General features: G+C 44.7%; 1 long non-coding RNA gene across 1 annotated transcript; it reads right to left on the bottom strand.

The window, feature by feature from the left end:
• Positions 1 to 416: 416 nt before the first annotated feature.
• LOC309379593 lies at positions 417 to 9,519 on the bottom strand. The gene is made up of 3 exons (XR_014172544.1): positions 9,411 to 9,519; positions 7,773 to 7,879; positions 417 to 719 (listed from the first exon to the last, which is right to left on the bottom strand). It is a non-coding gene; the product is annotated as an uncharacterized lncRNA (long non-coding RNA).
• Positions 9,520 to 14,005: the final 4,486 nt, after the last annotated feature.

Below are 14,005 nucleotides of genomic sequence, written 5' to 3'. Positions count from 1 at the left end.
ACATATCAGATGACACAGCAATTCTTCAAACGGCTTTTGTTTATTCACAGGCCAGAACAGAACTGAACTGAAGGGTTCAGCCAGGCTGCTTATATAGAGCTCCACTACAATGCAACAGTAACAACTTTCTGTAACTATCCAATCACTGAACATCACTTTCAGTTCCTTATTTGCATATGTCGACCTGAGTGAAAACTATCTACAGTATCCCCCTGCTGGCCCAGGGTGAGAACTTCAGTACATAACAATTTTAAACATTTTTTTCATTATATATCATTTTCCAGAAAGCTTTTACCATCTCACATGACCACCACATATGATAATGCTCCACCCATTGTTAACATGAGGCACCTTGAAGCTTGCCCAGGAGAAATGTGGTCCTCAAGGTGAAAAAGCTTCCTGAGTCCTTACCTAGTTCAGTACCACCTCTTCTTATAATCATCCCAATAAGCTAAAATTACCCTGCCAAACTAACGAATCTTCAGGTGTATTTGGACAGCCTGAAGGAGACCATAACCATTTCTAGAGCAATTTATAACTTGAATAAATCACAACCTCCCATTGATGCAGCTTGCCTTGCTAATGGAATTCTACAGTATTTCTGATTTAGTAACCTTTGAGATTATAAATATTATGTCAATGCTTACCTTAACTTGGCCCACACCGTATATAAATAATCCCTGTGGTCTGTGCCCTTGAAAATGTTCACATTGTCATTCCTAAGAAACATTAGAGGCAAGTGTGTGAAGGTTTTAGATTTAATGCGCCTAAATAATGTTCTTATGGTTTTGGACAGCAAGTTATCACAAAGGAGTGAAAACCTTTCCATCACAAGTATGGATCTGCGACTGCCAGCGAAATAGTATTTCTGCCATTAAATGTTCCAGGTATTCTCATCTATAAAAGCGTTTCAGATCTGCTACAGCACTAAGATGAAAGATGCCTTCTTAATTTTAGAAGGGAGAAATTTAAGCTGTGATCCTGTACCCACTTACTTGTGAGCAAGCCCCACTGAAATCAATGTAACTTACTTTTGAACAGACTTGCGCTGTTAACCATAGTTCTTTCTTCCGTTCTTCCATTTATATTCTGCCCTCTTCCTCCCAGTGGAGCCCAGGTTGGCAGGCACACGAATGATAAAAGAAGGAAAACATCTAAAAACACGTCCAATACAAGTGCAGACTGGGAAAGAGCTGTACTTAAAAGGCTTTTTGGAAGTGGAAGGCTTTCAGTAGGTACTGGAAAGACAACAGAGAGGGTGCCTGTCTTATGTATAATAGGAGTTGGGGTGAAATTCCAAAGGGTAGGTGTCAAAATGGCTCCCATATGAACAAGCTGTTTGTAGAGAGAGATTATATTCAGCTGCAATTACATATATGGGACGCAGGTGGTGCTGGGGGTTAAACCACAGAGCCTAGGACTTGCAGATCAGAAGGTTGGCGGTTCGAATCCCCGCGATGGGGTGAGCTCCCGTTGCTCGGTCCCTGCTCCTGCCAACCTAGCAGTTCGAAAGCACGTCAAAGTGCAAGTAGATAAATAGGTACCGCTCCAGCAGGAAGGTAAATGGCGTGTCTGTGCGCTGCTCTGGTTCGCCAGAAGCGGCTTAGTCATGCTGGCCACATGACCCGGAAGCTGTACATTGGCTCCCTCGGCCAATAAAGCGAGATGAGCGCCGCAACCCCAGAGTCGGCCACAACTGGACCTAATGGTCAGGGGTACCTTTACCCTTTACCTTTTTATATACATATATAAAAACTATGCTATATTTGTATCCTTATGACATCTCCCCCAATCCCTAGAATGCCACCCAGCAGGAAGGTTTTAAGTCTTCTTTGTGATCATATATCCTGGTTGTGGAGTGGATTGTAACTGGGTCCCAGTTTCCAATTTCCCTTCAGACCTCCCACCCAAAGCAGGAATGTTGGAGGGTGATTGGCCTTGTTCTCTATGGAGACCATCAATGAAAGCTTGAATAGGGTTAACCTTTACAGCAGCTGTAGGGAATCTTTAGCCCTCCAGATGTTGTTGAGCTACAATTCCCATTATTCCTGGTCATGGGCCATGCCTCCTGGGGATGACAGCAGTTCTAAACTCCTGGTTCACAGGAATCTCTATTTTCTATCCATTGCAACTTAATTACTGTATACACACAAACAAGTGGAGTTTGATCTTTATTTATTGCCGGTTATTGGGGCCCTCAGGTCCCCTTCCAACATTATAAATCTCCTCTTCAACAGCACATTTTTTTCTAGAAAAAGAGGTGCTGGAGCTCACAACGAACTTCTCCCTTGTTCTCTTAGAATGGCAATGGCAATGGTGCCCACCTGAGAGGTGCTGGAGCTGAGCTCCTGTAAGCTCTGGTTGAAAAAATAAAAGCCCTGCATTTATGTAGGAAAAAGGCATGAGGCATGCATATTGATTAATGTGGGTGGAATTCAACAAAGCCCTACTCAGAGTAGACACATTTATGCTCCACCCTCATTGTTCAGCCCAGACACCAAGGTCCAGCTCCGACGGCCTTTTGGCGGTTCCCTCACTGCAAGAAGTGAGGTTACAGGGAACCAGGCAGAGAGCCTTCTTGGTAGTGGTGCCCGCCTTGTGGAATGCCCTCCCTTCAGATGTCAAGGAAACAAACCACTATCTGACTTTTAGAAGACACCTGAAGACAACCCTTATTTAGGGAAGTTTTTAATTTTTGATGTTTTATCATGTTATTAATATTCTGTGGGAGCCGCCCAGAGTGGCTGGGGAAACCCAGCCAGATGGGTGGGGTATAAATTTATTATTATTATTATTATTATTATTATTATTATTATTATTATTATTATTATTACTGTTGTTGTTGTTGTTATGACTCTATATATGAAAACTGCCTTTTTATTGTTGTAAAAAATCCTACTTATAAAGAAGAAAACAACCCAGGAGCTCACAATAAATGGGGAAGCAATATAGTTCATTGATAGAGCATTTGTCTTGCATTCAGCTTCAATCCATGAGATGGAGGGCTAGGACCGTATCCTGTCTGAAATCGTACAGAGACACTTCCTCCTAGTACAGACACCACTGAGCTAGCTAGATCAATTGGCCACTCAGCTAGAAGGATCAATAGTCCGACTCAGGACAAGACAGCGTCCTATGTTTCTGAACATTAAAAAAGAGATGGAAACCACTTTAAAATAGAACAGCAAATAAAAACAGCTGCAGACGCAAAGAAATTGTGGAAGCATCAGATCGAACCACAAATAAAACATGCTGTACAAAAGTTTTTAACGGAGGGAAACGAAGTAGCTGCTCTCTAACAGCTCAGACAAGTAATAATAGCCTGGCACCTAAAGCTTAATAAGAAAAGTATGAAGCAGAGTTCTCTTGGGAAGGCATTCCAGAAAGGTATTCCCCATTTTACATACTGTGAGTGTGTTTGGGTTTGTATGGGGCGGTTTGGGCAGGTTGGTGAAGTTTCTTAGTACTCTATAGTATATGGTTACTGTTATGTACTGAAGTTCTCACCCTGGGCCAGCAGGGGGATACTGTAGATAGTTATGTAAATAAGGGATCGAAAGTGACATTCAGTGATTGGATAGTTTTAGAAAATTGTTACAGTTACGTTGTACTGGAGCTCTATACAAGCAGGCTGAATGAACCCTTCAGTTCAGTTCTGTTCTGGCCTGTGAATAAACCAGAGCTGTTTGAAGAATCGCTGTGTCGTCTGATATGTTCACCCACAACTTAACAGTTACCAGATTTTTTCAGTGAATCAGGGGACACTTTTTTTTTTAAGCTGAGTAGCAACATGGAGTCAGTAGTGGGGATGGTGAGGCAAAAGACCCTGGGCCCAAGCACACATGCATATTGTATAAAGGTGCACCCTGTGAAACATAAATGTGCAGAGTTTTTAAAAAACTGGACATCGGCTGGCCATGCACAACTCCAGAGCCTCCCCTGATCAGTCAAAACAAAGAGGGAAGGGGGCAGGAGATCTTTACTGCTGGACGTCCCCGGTTCCCCTTCAGCAGTGGCAGCAGCAGCGGCAGTCAGCAGCCCGGAGCCAGCCTGGTAGCGCAGTTGACTCTGGCTGGCTTCAGGAGCTGCTTGCTGCTGTGGTGCCCGCCATTTTGCCTCGCCGGAAGTCCCCATGTGATGTGTTGTGACTTCCCACAAGGAAAAATGGTGATTGCTACGGCAGCGAGCTGCTCCTGAAGCCAGCCAGAGCCAACTGTGCTACCAGGCTGGCTCTGGACTGCTAAAGCAGCCACTGCCACATTTCCTGGGGACAGATTTGCAAATCTGGAGACATTCCGGGAACGGAATTTGTCCGTGGACAGATTTGCAAACCCGGGGACATCTGGTAATCCTACTATAGTAGTCATTTCCTTCTCCTTCTCTGAACGCTTGGCCTAGGAGAAGGTTGAATGCGGTGATAGCATTTTAATGTTTTGGGGTTTGAAGTGTAGGAAAATAGCAGAATATATTAAGAAACATGTAGAGAGGCTGAAAGCAGATAAGAAAGAACCTTAAAATGCAAATGTATGCAATTTGAGTTTGAAACATCTTTGTTGGGTGAGTGGAAAGTCACTAGTTCTGGTGAATTGGAATGTAAATGTCGAGTAACAAATGTAACTTTCCACATGGAAAAAAGAATAAAATATTATTATAAAAAAGAGAGCCGAGTATATGAGAAGTGTCAAAATATCCCATTATTAAACTGGATTTTTGAGCAAAAAACAAGTAAAACTGTGTTTTCGTCTGGAGCAGTCGGGTGGACGAATGCATTGCAATGAGCAAAACAACAACAATCAAATCCCCTATTCTCTCAAGCAATCTTTCCCCCTTTAGATATCACTTTTGTCTCTTGTTTTCATGTATTATGAAAGTAGACTTCTGCCATATATTGAATTTGAAAGCGAGATTCCTCTATTTTTATGACCATTTCAAAGCACCCACACACCCCTATGCCTTACTGTGACTCAGATGGAAAACATCAGCTGAAGGAACACAAAAGTCAATGCTATTCTTTGACAAATCAGGCAGGTACAGGAATGAGGACTGCAGGACCAATTTTGGGGACGCTTCTGTAATGTTGGGCAGATGGTGCTAGGAAGCCCTAACTGCTAAATATGGCACCACCGAGTTCCAAACCTGTGTCGATGCCACCTGCTCAATCCAATAGCACGAATGAGAATCCGAACGCCGGTGGACGGCTCCTAAATCACAGGCAGGGCAAGAAAAATCTGTCCTGGAAGGAGGCTACGCGTTTTATGAGACTATTAAACAATTTCTCTCTTGCTTTGGTTATTGCAATTATAGCACCCTTGTTCAATGTCACAGCTGCTGTGCATTATTCATTTGAGAATAATAAAAAAGACTGTTAAAAAAGAACCTCTGTAATTAGCATGTTGATCAGCCTGTTCGTTACTAGCAAGTAGTGACAACAAGAGATTTGCTCTCCTATAAAGTGCCATTACTTAAGGAATAGGGATGAATTAATCAAGATGATTGTATGGGATACTAAAACACACACACACACACACACAAAAAAAAAAAAAACCACACACAACACATTGAGGATTATTTCTCTTTTTTAACATATTAGCATATATTTCTTAATGAAACAGCATTCAGCCAGCAAGACTGTCCACCGAGCATTTATAATTTGGATAACATTGTTACAAGTATTGGAGCCTCAGCTTCAGGATCTGTCCTTCCAGTGAGCACTCAGGGCTAATTTCCATCCATTCTTAAGGAAATTAGCCCTGAGTTCTCACTGGAAGGACAGATCCTGAAGCTGAGGCTCCAATACTTTGGCCACCTCATGAGAAGAGAAGACTCCCTGGAAAAGACCCTGATGTTGGGAAAGATGGAGGGCACAAGGAGAAGGGGACGACAGACAAGGAAAGAGGGCACAAGGAAAGATGGAGGGCACAAGGAGAAGGGGACGACAGAGGACGAGATGGTTGGATAGTGTTCTCGAAGCTACAAACATGAGTCTGAGCAAACTGCGGGAGGCAGTGGAAGACAGGAGTGCCTGGCGTGCTCTGGTCCAGGGGGTCACAAAGAGTCGGACATGACTAAATAACTAAACAACAACATTGTTACAAGCCACCCCAATCTCTAATCTCTTTCAGGCAACAATTGCTCAAGTCTGTGCTTCCTTTTGGCAAAATGAGACTGTGGCATCTTTCAGATATATGGTTTATTTACACACATATACAACCTGAGCTATGCTCACATCCCGAGAGAGTCTTGCTCCTACCATAGGAGCAGTCTTGGGTTGCAACAGGTCTCCATTATTTCTCTGCCTCCTGCTTTCTTCTTGCTCCTGCTCTCTAAGTTTCTGCCCCACATTGCTCTTTCCCCCTCTTCTCTAAGCTCTTAGCTTTATCTCTTGAGCGAAAGGGGCCTCGCTTCTTTGCTGTCTATGGTGAGTTCCTTTGACCCATTGCAGTCCTAATGATCCATCCCTCGGGTGGTTACCTCAACACAGGAAACTTTTCCTGTGTTGGATAATGCAGCAGCTAGACTGGTGACTAGGAGTGGCCACCGAGACCATATAACACCTGTCCTGAAAGACCTACACTGGCTCCCAGTATGTTTCCAAGCACAATGCAAAGTGTTGGTGGTGACCTTTAAAGGCCTAAACGGCCTCGGCCCAGTATACCTGAAGGAGCTTCTCCACTCCCATGGTTCAGTTTGGACACTGAGGTCCAGCTCTGAGAGCCTTTTGGTGGTTCCCTCACTGTGAAAAGTGAGGTTACAGGGAACGAGGCAGAGGGCCTTCTCGGTAGTGGTGCCCGCCCTGTGGAACACCCTCCCATCAGATGTCAAAGAAATAAATGACTATCTGACTTTTAGAAGACATAGAAGGCAGCCCTGTTTATGGAGGTTTTTAATGTTTGATGTTTTATCCTGTTTTTAATATTCTGTTGGGAGCCGCCCAGAGTGGCTAGGGAAACCCAGCCAGATGGGCATGGTAATAACAACAACAACAACAACAACAACAACAACAACAACAACAACAATAATAGCTTTTAACTCTTGTTGATTCTCTTGTTCATTTCTGTTTCCAAGGTTCTGAAATGTGTGGAGAACCTACATGACTGGAGTAGGCTGACCACTTCAGAAGGTCTCACTCCAACTTGTGGAGGGTGCAGAAAATGGTGAGGGGGCAGGAAGCACATCCTGGAAACCCCCTTGAGCCTGTTGCAACACACCTGGGGGGCACACGCAGCCCCCAGAATGAGACAAACCTCTCCGGGCATCTTCCTGATGCAGCGCAGCCTGGGATGTCTATAAATCTTCAGTCCTGGCATGCACCGGTGACACATATCAGAAGACTATGTGCACACTCACTCAGCAGAGTATAGCAGAAGCGAAGTGGAGCGTTGGTGTGTGCATTCTAAGTATTTATTAAGCAACATATACATGACGAGGGACGCGGGTGGCGCTGTGGGTTAAACCACAGAGCCTAGGACTTGCCAATCAGAAGGTCGGTGGTTTGAATCTCCGCGATGGAGTGGGTCCTGTTGTTTGGTCCCAGCTCCTACCAACCTAGCAATTCGAAAGCACATCAAAGTGCAAGAAGATAAATAGGTACCACTCCGGCGGGAAGGTAAACGGTGTTTCCGTGCACTGCTCTGGTTTGCCAGAAGTGGCTTAGTCATGCTGGCCACATGACCCGGAAGCTGTACACCGGCTCCCTCGGCCAATAAAGTGAGATGAGCGCCACAACCCCAGAGTTGGCCATGACTGGACCTAATGGTCAGGGGTCCCTTTACCTTTATATACAGGACAAAGCAATCATGGCATCCTCTCACTTCTTTTCCAAAAGTACAGTACAGCGGAAGAGAGATAAGACTGACTTCTGTTCTCACACTTTCCAAGCCTAGAAAGTAAACACTGACATGTGATATAACAATCACACATCCAGCAACGGAGGAGTGGAATGCTAACAGAGCCCCTGTGATTAGTAGGATTCTGAACTCCTAGGACACACGAACACCTGATACAGTTATTCTGCAGAGAAATGAAGTTAGAAGAGCAGGTGATTTGCTAGGTACTTAAGAGCGTTCTCCCTGCTTGCATGTCCTGTCTCTCAGAATTTGAGGTAAATCCCTGTATTTTGAGGCGGCTTCTTTTTGCACTTCCAATTTGTTTGACTAGCAAGTGACATTTTCTTACGGAAGCCTCTCTTTTGATCACTGAATATACACCAAGTGCATTTGCCGTCATGTTGACATTATGTGGCAAGCCTTCAAATATTTCAAGTGGGTTTGTTCCCCGCAAGCTTGTGCAGATTATCAATGCTCCTTGCTCATTAACACAGAGAATAATAGCATCAGCAATTGGTACAGTATGTCGCCCTCTGGGCAGAACACAGACAGTCTGTGTGTGATGTCTGCATTGGCCAGGGTTTTAATCTTCCCCTGTGGAGCTGAGGTTCTGTTCTTATCCAATTTACATTTGCTACTTAGATTGGTATTCTGAATCTTCTGAATATATCCTATTTTGCCGGGAGACAGAAGCTGTAGGCATCCCTGAGTTCTTTAACAGCTGGATAAGTTTTCCTCATAAAACTTTGCCATCAGTCCCATCTAGGAAGCTACATTATACCCTCAGAAGACTGGACCACCTAGCTCAGTATTGTACATTCTGACCATAGCCGTCAACTTACAGATTTGAAAATAAGGGACCAGCAGCCTCGAAAATAAGGGATCAGCAGCGAAAATAAGGGATTTTAGTCAACCAGCTCCTTTCCTTTCCCCCATATCAGTCAATTGAAGGAGCCTCCAAAACAAATCCAAAAGCCCCCACTCCCACGAGATCGCTGCCCGCCATTGTACTCAACCAGCTCCTTTCCTTTCCCCCCACCATGTGCCCCCACTCCAGACAGACCTTTTCCCCGGCAAGGCTGAGTGGGCTGTCGATGACGTATCCATCCGATTCCGATCTGAGCACTCAGCACAGGTATGTTCAACTTCTGAACCCCTCCGAGCCAAAGGTAGAAAGCCCAGCCATCAGCCAAACGAAGCCTCAAGCCTCAAGGAAAACCACCGTCACCTCTCTGCTGGGAAGCGCTGAGCAAAGGCAAGTCCCCAGGCAATGCAGCCAATTTGATCAGCACAAGGCATGCAAGCTCCACCCCCCAGTCGTTCTAAGACTCCTTATTGGATGGGCAATGCAGCCAAGCAACACAGTTGGAGCCTCCCTCCTCCCTGGCCGGCAAGGAGGGAGGGAGGGAGAGGAGCTGCTTCCTTTGAAACCCGGGAAATTTAAGGGACATCATCAATAAGTGACAGCAGTGGGACACGGCACTGGGATAAGGGAGTTTCCCGCCAAATAAGGGATGGCTGACAGCTATGACTCTAACTGCCAGCAGCTCTCCAAGATTTCAGACAGAGTCTTCTGAGACTTACATGGAGATGCCAGGAGCAGTGGCATAGCATGGGTTGCCAGTGCCTGCGGCCACATGGAGGAAGGGTAGAAGGAAGGGAAACAGGCAGAATACGCAATCACATCCAACTGCCTAATGGTGTCCACATCACCCAGGATATTGCAACCACAGAGATAAGAAAAGAGTTGTTCTGTTCTATTGTCTGGAGAGGTCACTTCCTGCTTCACATGGAGAAGCCATTTTCAATGAAGCCTAGCAGCAGAAGTATACAGCTGTATTGAGGCAGTAACTGGTGCTAAAATTTTGCACCCCCTAAGAATTTTGTACCCAGGGCAACTGCACCGTGCCCCCCTCCCCATGCTATGCCACTGACCAGGAACTGAACATGGGACCTTCTGCATGAAAACCATGTACTCTATCACTAAGCTATGGTCTCCATTGGAATAGGGATAGATGGAACAGTCAATTTTGGTTCTGCCGGTTTCTCATATTTCCAAATTTGTCCTCTTCTGATGTGGAACATTGGTATCTCTCCAGCAGGCTTCTTCTAATTTGTAGCCCCAGTCATTAAAACATAAAGAATAAGAATAAGAAAATGCACACACACTTTAATAAGCTGTTTTCACTTGAAACAAATTTGGGGAATCTTACTTGGGCAAAAGATCTGAGGGATGCCGAGGGAAGCCAAAGGACGGAAAACTGGAGAAGCTTAAATGGTGCATTTCCCAAGAAGATAGGCAAGGCAGGAGATGAAACAAACCTACCAGTGTAAGAAGGAACAAATCAATGCAACTTCCACCATGTAAAGTGAGTCCATTTCAAGCTTCAGCCTTCTTCAGGGATACCTGTATCGATTTATAAATAAATGTAATACACATTTTACTGCTGCTGCTAATGAGTGCTGCTATTAATTATTGTATTAATTTTCAGCTTTAATATTGCATATTGGATTTCTGTTTCTTTGGTTAGCTGCTTGGAGAATTTATTTGAACCGAAGAGCAGGTTAGATGCATGGTCATCGTCGTCGTCATCATCATCATCGCCACGGGCATCTGCAAAGAACTCAGCACTCAGAAATTTGCATTTCTATCTTCCAAGGAACCCAGGTCAACATTTTATTCTCCCCACTTCAATACACACTAGGCTAAGAGAGTAAATTTCACGACGCTTCACACCTGAGTGAGGAACTGAGCTTGGATTTTCCACAACCATATGCAACATTCTAACCAATGCATCTTCCTGACAGCATTTCACAGTTCTTAGTTTTCTATGAGCCCACCCAACAGGCATATACGGCTCTCCCTGATTCTTTCCTCCTTCCAGTGTACAAGTTAGAAAGAGCTCCTCATCCATACTCCGTATCAGACCAATGTACCATGGAGCTCAGAGCTGCAAGGCATCCCTTTCAATCAACATAGCATTTACTTCAGTACAGCTACTTTTGCAGCAAAGACACTGTGTGGGCCAGGGCTGGAGAAATCTATAGCCCTTCAGATTATTTGACTACAACTCCCATCATCTTTCCTCATTGGCTGAACTAGCCGGGGCCTGTGAGAGTTGGGAGTCCTACAAACTATGGAGGGTCACAATTGTCCATTCCTAATGATTCCATGTTAACCCATTGTTATTTTATTGTATATTCCTTACTGAAAAATAAAAAGTACAAAACTACAAGTGCACAAAGTAAGATAAGACACACAGAAAAAGAAACAAGAAACAGTACCCATGCAGAAAACAAAACAGAAAAACGATATTGTGTACATTACAAAAAAAGGGGGGGGAATTGTTATTGTAGTTAACCAGGGCTTAACCTAATATGGCATTTATAAAAATGAATTCCAAATCTTGTTAAATGGCAAGTCTACATTTCCATACCACTTGTTAATTGTGTAGCGAGTTTGCATTTTTACTTTTCCAGTTCATCAATACCAGTCTTTTACTCCTGATGGGCTATGTCAGAATAATTGAATTCTTTGGTATCAGAAAGTATCTAAGGAAACTATTTAATATTGAAGTAAGATAGGGATTTACATAGCACTGCTAAGGATTTAGTAGGACTTTCAAGGGGTGAGTGAGGCTGTAACTTAGCCTGTGAGCCAGAATCCTTCAGCCTCAGAAGGAACTAGGGGTATGCAACATCAGCCCATATGACTGGCTGGCTTGCAGTATGCAGCCCTGGAATTGGTCAGATCTGCTCTGAAATAGAATTGCGGAGCTGAAAGGGACCTTAGTAGTTATCTAGTCCCACCTTCCGGCCATTGCAGGATTTGCAACATGAGATGCACCTGCAGGATCCCCAAAAGATGGCTGTCCAATCTCAGTTTGAATACCACCAGGGAAGGGGAGCCCCATTTTCGAATAACCCATACTATTAGGATGTGGGTGATGCTGTGGTCTAAACCAATGAGCCTCATGGACTTGCCGATCGGAAGGTCGGCGGTTCGAATCCCCATGACGGGGTGAGCTCCCGTTGCTCTATCCCAGCTCCTGCCAACCTAGCAGTTCAAAAGCACACCATTGTAAGTAGGTAAATAGGTACCGCTGCGGCTGAAAGGTAAATGGCGTTTCTGTGCACTCTGGTTTCCGTCACAGTGTCCTATTGCGGCAGACGCGGTTTAGTCATGCTGGCCACACGACCTGGAAAGCTGTCTGTGGTCAAACGCTGGCTCCCTTGGCCTGAAAGTGAGATGAGCGCCACACTCCATAATCACCTTTGACTGGACTTAACCGTCCAGGGGTCCTTTACCTTTTACCTTACTATAAGGAAGTTTCTTTCAGGGTTGAGATAAAACCTACTTTCTGGCCATTTCTGCTTGTTGGTGCTAGTCTTGCCCTCTGGAACAACCTAAAAGAAGTCTGCCCCATCTTTGGCTCAACAACCCTGGAGACAACTTCCAGATAAGGCCACCAATGACAATTGTTACATTGACAGATATTCGCACTCTGGAGCGTTTGTCAGCTCTGAGAAATATTATCATCTGCAGAAATTGTTTGGAATAAGTCTAACAATTGTGAGTGTTAGTAAAAAAATTTTAATGGAACTACAATGTGCTTCTGAGATTTAGCTTGAACCATATCTTGTAGTTTTAAGTCTTCTCTTTATGCTGCATTAAGGTAGTAAATAATATTCTTTCTCACCCCCTCTTGGCAAATTCTTCGGCATTTTTATAGGCCTTGAAGTATTGGTCAGCTCTTGGTACAGCTGCCTATAAAACGCCACAAGCATTTTAGCAAAGACTGCTGCTGCAGCAAGAGGAACTTGAAATGTAATCTGTTTTAAAATCACATGGGAATATTGATTTGGGTGGTGTGTGTGTGGTTATTTTTCAAATCAAGTTTCCTCAAAGTTTCCCTGACATGTTTTGGGCAAGGATAATAATCACCCCTCCAATTATACTGATTCTTCTGTCAATGATCACCCATCTTTAAACTTTAAGGCCTAAATCTAATGTGGAACAGAACATGCTATGGGCAGGATGTGGGTGGCGCTGTGGATTAAACCACAGAGCCTAGGACTTGACGATCAGAAGGTTGGTGGTTTGAATCCCCATGACGGGGTGAGCTCCCGTTGCTCGGTCCCAGCTCCTGCCAACCTAGCAGTTCGAAAGCATGTCATACTGCAAGTAGATAAATAGGTACCGCTCTGGTGGGAAGGTAAACGGTGTTTCTGTGCACTGCTCTGGTTCACCAGAAGCGGCTTAGTCATGCTGGCCACGTGACCCGGAAGCTGTACGTCGGCTCCCTCGGCCAATAAAGCGAGATGAGCACTGCAACCCCAGAGTCGGCCACGACTGGACCTAATGGTCAGGAGTCCCTTTACCTTTACCTTACATGCTATGGGCAAAGGTAGAATATCCACACTGCATGCACAAAGTTTCAGGTTCAATCCCTGACATCTCCAGGTGGCCATCAATAGGTATGTAAACTTGGGTGAACATATGTAGTACTCACATGAGGGCAATTTGCTGGTGGACCCCTCAAAACTGGGGCAATCCCCATAGCTCTCAACTGTCCTGATTGGAGCATGACATCCCGGAATTACAAAAGCCACCCCAGCTGACTGGATCCTGGAATGTTCCCCCCCTTTTTTTTAATTCGGCACTCTGCTGTGAGTCAGCACTGGATCAAAAGATGCTCATTTCAGCTGGTGCCCCCGAGAGCAATGGACCAAAAGGTGCTCAGGTTTCTCACACTCTTGAGTCAGCTGGCTCCCATGAGAGCTTTGGACCCAGACACAAACATCCTGATTTTGATCAATGGGATGTTGGAGGGTATTCAGCCCTGGTACAGTAAATCACAAGGAGAATATAATTACAGTGGTACCTCGGGCTGAGTACTTTATTCGTTCCGGAGGTCTGTTCTTAACCAGAAACTGTTCTTAACCTGAAGCACCACTTTAGCTAATGGGGCCTTCTGCTTCCACGGCGTCGCCAGAACATGATTTCTGTTCTCATCCTGAAGCAAAGTTCTTAACCCGAAGTACTATTTCTGGGTTAGCGGAGTCTGTAACCTGAAGCGTATGTAACCTGAAGCGTATGTAACCCGAGGTACCACTGTACTCACCAAATCATTTCTGGGGTCTCACCCTGTCTCTCCTGCCTCGTCACCCATTGCATA

The sequence above is a fragment of the Podarcis melisellensis genome, assembly GCF_964234715.1.
Source record: "Podarcis melisellensis genome assembly, chromosome: 10".
Taxonomy (NCBI): domain Eukaryota; kingdom Metazoa; phylum Chordata; class Lepidosauria; order Squamata; family Lacertidae; genus Podarcis; species Podarcis melisellensis.
Note: the sequence above shows the minus strand (reverse complement) of the source record. Positions and strands in the feature narration are given on the sequence as shown.